The sequence below is a fragment of the Berghia stephanieae genome, chromosome 3 (genome assembly GCF_034508935.2).
Source record: "Berghia stephanieae isolate SIO BIC M18660-M18661 chromosome 3, UCSD_Bste_1.3, whole genome shotgun sequence".
Lineage (NCBI taxonomy): Eukaryota > Metazoa > Mollusca > Gastropoda > Nudibranchia > Aeolidiidae > Berghia > Berghia stephanieae.
In genome coordinates this window covers 102,335,630-102,341,311 of record NC_088362.1, presented here as the reverse complement: position 1 = coordinate 102,341,311, position 5,682 = coordinate 102,335,630, and the positions used below count along the sequence as shown (strand labels likewise).

The 5,682-nt window shown below is 37.0% G+C and overlaps 1 non-coding gene across 1 annotated transcript; it reads right to left on the bottom strand.

Moving 5' to 3' along the window:
• Window positions 1–5,121: 5,121 nt before the first annotated feature.
• Window positions 5,122–5,194, bottom strand: Trnar-ucg (transfer RNA arginine (anticodon UCG)). The gene has a single exon. It is a non-coding gene; the product is annotated as a tRNA-Arg (tRNA).
• Between the last annotated feature and the right edge of the window lie 488 nt (window positions 5,195–5,682).

Below are 5,682 nucleotides of genomic sequence, written 5' to 3'. Positions count from 1 at the left end.
AATACAAGTCTTAAGAATACTAGTTGGGATGGGGTCTAATAAGTCACAATATTTTGATGGGCTATCTAAAATGGCTGACTTCACTTCATCTTCAGTGGCTGGATCGAAAACATGTAGTGGCGTTCCATGGAATGGTCCAAAGCTCGGTGACGATGATGATGATGTATTGTCTAAGTTTTCCCTAATGGATTTTATCTTGTCGTGGAAATAGTTGGCAAAATTTTGAGCTAGTTCGGTGTTATTTCTAGACGATGGAAGGGGTGTGGATTTCTTACTGCCAAGAAGGTCGTTTGCGGTGGAAAACAGTTCTTTGCAAGATGTAATGCTTTGAAATTTTTCGTTGTAGTGGGCCTTTTTTGCGCATGTGATGGCGTTATAAAGAGCCGACTTAGCTGCTTTGTAGATATCTTTAAATACCGTTAGGCCACTCTTTCGCCATTTCCTTTCAGCCTGTCTCTTTTTTCTCTTTAATTCCTTTATCTCGGAATTGAACCATCGCGAGTGTGGTCGATTCGATACGACCCGACGTTGTGGCGGTGCCTCACGGTCAATAATAGATCGCAATACTTTGTTGAAGTCGTTTATATTTTTAACCTCATTTATGACGTCACGAATGCTATCTTGTAAACCACTGATATCAATTTGTCTATAATTCCTTGTTGTTATGTTTCGTTTCGGGAGATCAACTTTCTTTAATGCGATATCCACAAATAAAACTTTGTGATCGGATATCGCTAGGTCAACAACTTCGGTCTTTCTTATTCTATTACTTGACGCAGGGGAGATGACCCAATCAATGATGTTGCCGGCCTGGTGTGTTGTCTCGGTGATGTGCTGGTGTAAATCGTTGTCGTGTAGGATTTTCTTGATTTTGGTGACTGTCGGAGAAGTGGAATTAAAATGTATGTTGAAATCTCCAATAAAAATATATGGTGAACTTTTAAGGTTGAAGTCTAAGATATCATTTTGAAATTCCGCTACAAACTTAGTATTGGATGTATTCGGCGGTCGATAGATAGTAATGATGGAGAAAGTGGCAGAGTCGGATTGGAAGGAAAGGCATGCAGATTCGTAGTTTTCTCTTGTAAGAGGAGTGAAAGTGGTGTTGGTGATAGCAAGACTATAAATAAAGGCAATACCACCCCCTTTTCTCCCAGGTCGTGGTAGCGATTTCCAGGTATGCGTATTGGGACAGGCGGTGGTAATGTAGTGGTCATCCTGTTTATCCTGAAGCCAGGTTTCCGTAATGCACAATATATCAATATGACGATCTATAATTAGGTCATGGATCTCGTGACATTTATTGTTTTTAATGGATCTTGCGTTTATGTGGACGAGACAGAGGGGTGCCTGTTGTTGATGATGGTTAAAAGATTGCGCGATAATTTTGTAACGGAATGCCTACATGTAGGTACTTATTTACAAGGTTGATAACCTTATTTATTATTATTATTATTATTATTATTATTATTATTATTATTATTATTATTATTATTATTATTATTATTATTATTATTAGTATCGTTATCATTATTAATATTATTATTATTATTATTATTATTATTATTATTATTATTATTATTATTATTATTATTATTATTATTATTTATTATTAATTTATTTTATTAAATTATTATTATTATTATTATTATTATTATTATTATTATTATTATTATTATTATTATTATTATTAACATTGTCATCATCATCATCATCATTATTATTTGATAGCAGTTGGGACAATTACGCTATAATCTGTGGTTTTATGGTAGCACGTCTGACTGGAGAGGTCTGAGGTTCGATCCCCAATCGAGGTAGACTGACTTTTGGGATGTTATTTTTTCCTTTTTTTTCCTTCTTTTTTTTCTTTGTTTGGATTCTTGAATACACACTTGTTAAGATCTGTATCTTACACAGGTGCCTGCTCCCTAAATTCTTTTATAGGCGCTTTTTTTCTTTTTCTACTTATGACTTGAGTGTCTTGAGTTCATGAAAATGTAATATATTTATTCAATATAATATATTGTGTAATCAGTATTTATTTGTCATCAAACATGAAATATTGGGAAGGGCATTGTGCATGATAACTCCAGGGAAATGCTCTGAAAAATACTCAAATCTATTTTAATTCTTTTTAAATTAAAAAAAAAAAAGGCCGGTGGCCACACAACATTTTTCTATGCTAAATTCTTTCTTCATTTGAACTATCTCGGAGTGGAATGGGCTGGATGAACTGGTCATCATGGCACCACACCTAAACGATTTCAAGGCCCGACTGACATGGGCCCGCGCCCATTGAGGACGCCGCTGAAATACAACCAGACCATTGGTTTCTTCAGCGCCAACCATACAGATACAGATACAGAAACGGCTTCAAAAAATTGGCACTTAGAATTTGGCTTGGAAACGCAAAACCGGCCGCCCAGTTGTCACAGAAGATGATAGGAAGTGATGATAAAATGTAAACATCCCTCTTATGACTAATGACTCTTCTGAAGTAAAGGGGAAGGAGGAGGAGGAGATATACTTGAGTACTTCCGGTTATTTTGTTGACATTAGAACATTTAATGTCTCGGAAGTCGGATGGATCAATGAGTGTACAGAAATACTGCGAAACTATTTTTAGATGAATGAATTTATTGTTTGGCTGTGTTTTTCTGCCTGCATGTCTTTTTCATGTGAACTCTTCAACAGTCGTAACGTCAATTCCCTCGAAATGACGCATGGTAACTTAGTAACACTGGCTTTAAACTATCGGAAAAATGGCGGACGCCCTTTTGAAATATTTCTGCAACGAGCATAAAAGCGTATCCAGAGGAAAAAAAACCCTTTATAAATCTGATCATGTTTTGACTTTTACACATTATGATCACAAGACATATGAGAAGTTCTAGTCAGCATGAAGAATAAAAAGTACATATTTTCTTTGTTTAGAACCACGATGGCCGCCGTTGCTGTGCGACGTGACATCAGGCTATTGAATCCAATTATCCTACAGCATCTGACAAACATGCAAACAAAATACTTCCAAAGGATAACCATTTTAAAAATTGGATGAATTCCAGCATTACGTGCCTTATGGTCCGCTTAAAGGACATTTTCCCGCTAGAAGTGTTACTATTTCATTGTAGTTCGTACAAACAAGGTATCTCACATTGCCCTTTATAAATTATTTGGTCTCCGTTTTAACCAAATCGGGGTTGAAATTATGCATTTGGAATCGCATATAAATTACTAGAAACAAAAACCACACTTTATAAATTAAAAAAAAAAAGAATCTTTATCCCAGTTTATTTATCCACATAAATCGATTTCTCGCTATATGTGAACAATCGTCTCAAAAGGGTACTGTGTCGGGGTGAATATGATTTAATGCTTTCACTGAGGACAGTTTTTACCTCCTCGAACTTAGAAAGAAAAAAAACCCCACAAAACAAAACAACAACAACAACAAAAAAACCAACAAACCCCCCCCCCCCCCCCCCAAAAAAAAAAAAAAAAAGAAGAAAAATCGAAAATAAACCCAACAAAAATCAGACAAACAAAAACAAAACATATAATGTATAACAAAACAAAGCCCACTTCTCTCCCCTCCCCCCCCCCTCCTCCCCCCCCCCCCCCCCTCCCCCTACCCCCCTTTTCCAATAAATAAAAAATAAATAAAACAACAATGCAAGAGAAGAGAGCATTAAAAAAAATCAAACTTTAATTTCCTAATTCTGATTCATTCCGACATTATATCAGATTAACTCATTCGGTTCCGTACATAGCATGCAACCGGGATATATAATAATAATAATAATAATAATAATAATAATAATAATAATAATAATAATAATAATAATAATAATAATAATAATAATAATAATCTTCATTGTCCAAATAGGCAATTATTGTTAGGTTACAGCTCTTGTGAAGTAAATAAATTAATTATTATGCTCTACCATTTGGGGTATCGAGACCCCAAGCCAAGTATAATCGAATCCCATATGTAAAGGGTACGTTTTGTCTTAGCCAGGGTGTAATGAACCGGTCACAGTTTTAACCTTAGTTGACCTATCAACATCTGGGGCATAGGATCAGAGACACTCGAAGGTAACGAGGTTGCCACACAAACCAACCAACATGCCATCTCACCCGTGTAAATAATACTTGTTGACGAGAAGGGTAAAGGGAGGGGTGAGGGGGGGGGGGGGAGCAAGGAGAAGGGAAAGAAAGAGATAAGCCTATCACCCATCAACCTGTGAATTATGGCCATTTAAATAGTATTTTGATGGGGGTTTGTTTGGATGTTAGATGAGGCAAAGATGGCGAAGATGGTTGACGAGTTACACTTTTGACCCCATCCTCCTCTTACGGAATCTCGTTACATAACGTTGCCGAGATTTGTCAATATGATTCACTAGTTTGATGTCACGTCGCCCAGCAACGGCGAGGAGCCTGGTTCTAAACAAAGAAAATGGGTACTTTTTTATTCTTCATGCTGGCTAGAACTTTTCATATGTCATGTGATCAGAATGTATAAAAGTCAAAACATGATCATATTTATAATGTCCCCCCCCCCCCCTGGATACGCTTTTATGCTCGTCAGAGAAGTATTTCATAAGGGCGTCCGCCATTGTTCCGATAGTTTAGAGCTAGTTACTATGCGTCATTACGAGGGAAGTGACGTCTTGAGTGTTGAAGCGTATTACTATGTAGAAAAATATGTCAAATTATATCGACTGCATATCACTTGTACAAACTCACTAACACGTCAATGCAAATTGGCAGACTGTTTTATACAATTAGAAATACAAACAACGATTTCGGGGACTAGCGTGCTATCCAAAGGATAACAAGCAATTGCTATTGTCCGTTTTACGCTTTTGAAACCGGGATAAATCCGGCTCTATGGGTCCAATGGCTCTCGGGGACTACTTTACTTCAGATTATGAGCATAGAGAATTAGAATTATGGTTGGTAGGTGTTCACTTTCATTATGTATAATTTAAAACGAAAAAAAAATAAATAAATAAAGGAAAAGAAACTACAAAAAGTTCCTCTCCATTCATCAAATTTTCTCAGCTGAACAAATCCCACACGTGGAGAGTGAAAAAAAAAAAAGAATCAAAAACGAATCGACCCCGACGAGATTCGAACTCGCAATCTTCTGATCCGAAGTCAGACGCCTTATCCATTAGGCCACGAGGCCACATGAAAGCAATGCATTTTGATAAAATGTTACATGATTTATATATTCGACAACACTTTGAAATACTATAAGAAATTCGCTTCATCACTTGCCTCTTTAAAACCTGTATTATATCGAGATGATTTCCTTGCAAAAGATCAATTGGTAGTGACCAAGAAGAGACTTGTCTTAAGCTTTTTTTAAAAAATATTATTCTACTGAAGAGAATAAATACTAATTCTTAAAGTGACAAAAAGGGGGTTCCGATAGCTCAGTTGGTAGAGCACTCGCCCAAAGGCAGCAGCCTCTTATGGTTTACACTACTATCGACTACACATGACGATCGACCCAATCAGCAAAGTCCGGTCCGCATTCGTGCACCGTCGCGAACCCGCCGGGTAGCATCGTCACAACACACCTTTCGACTAGATGCTCTGCCGTCTCGGGTTCTTGCCCACAGCGTGGACATATTGGACCGGTTGTTGGGGCGAATGTCATACCATAAGATC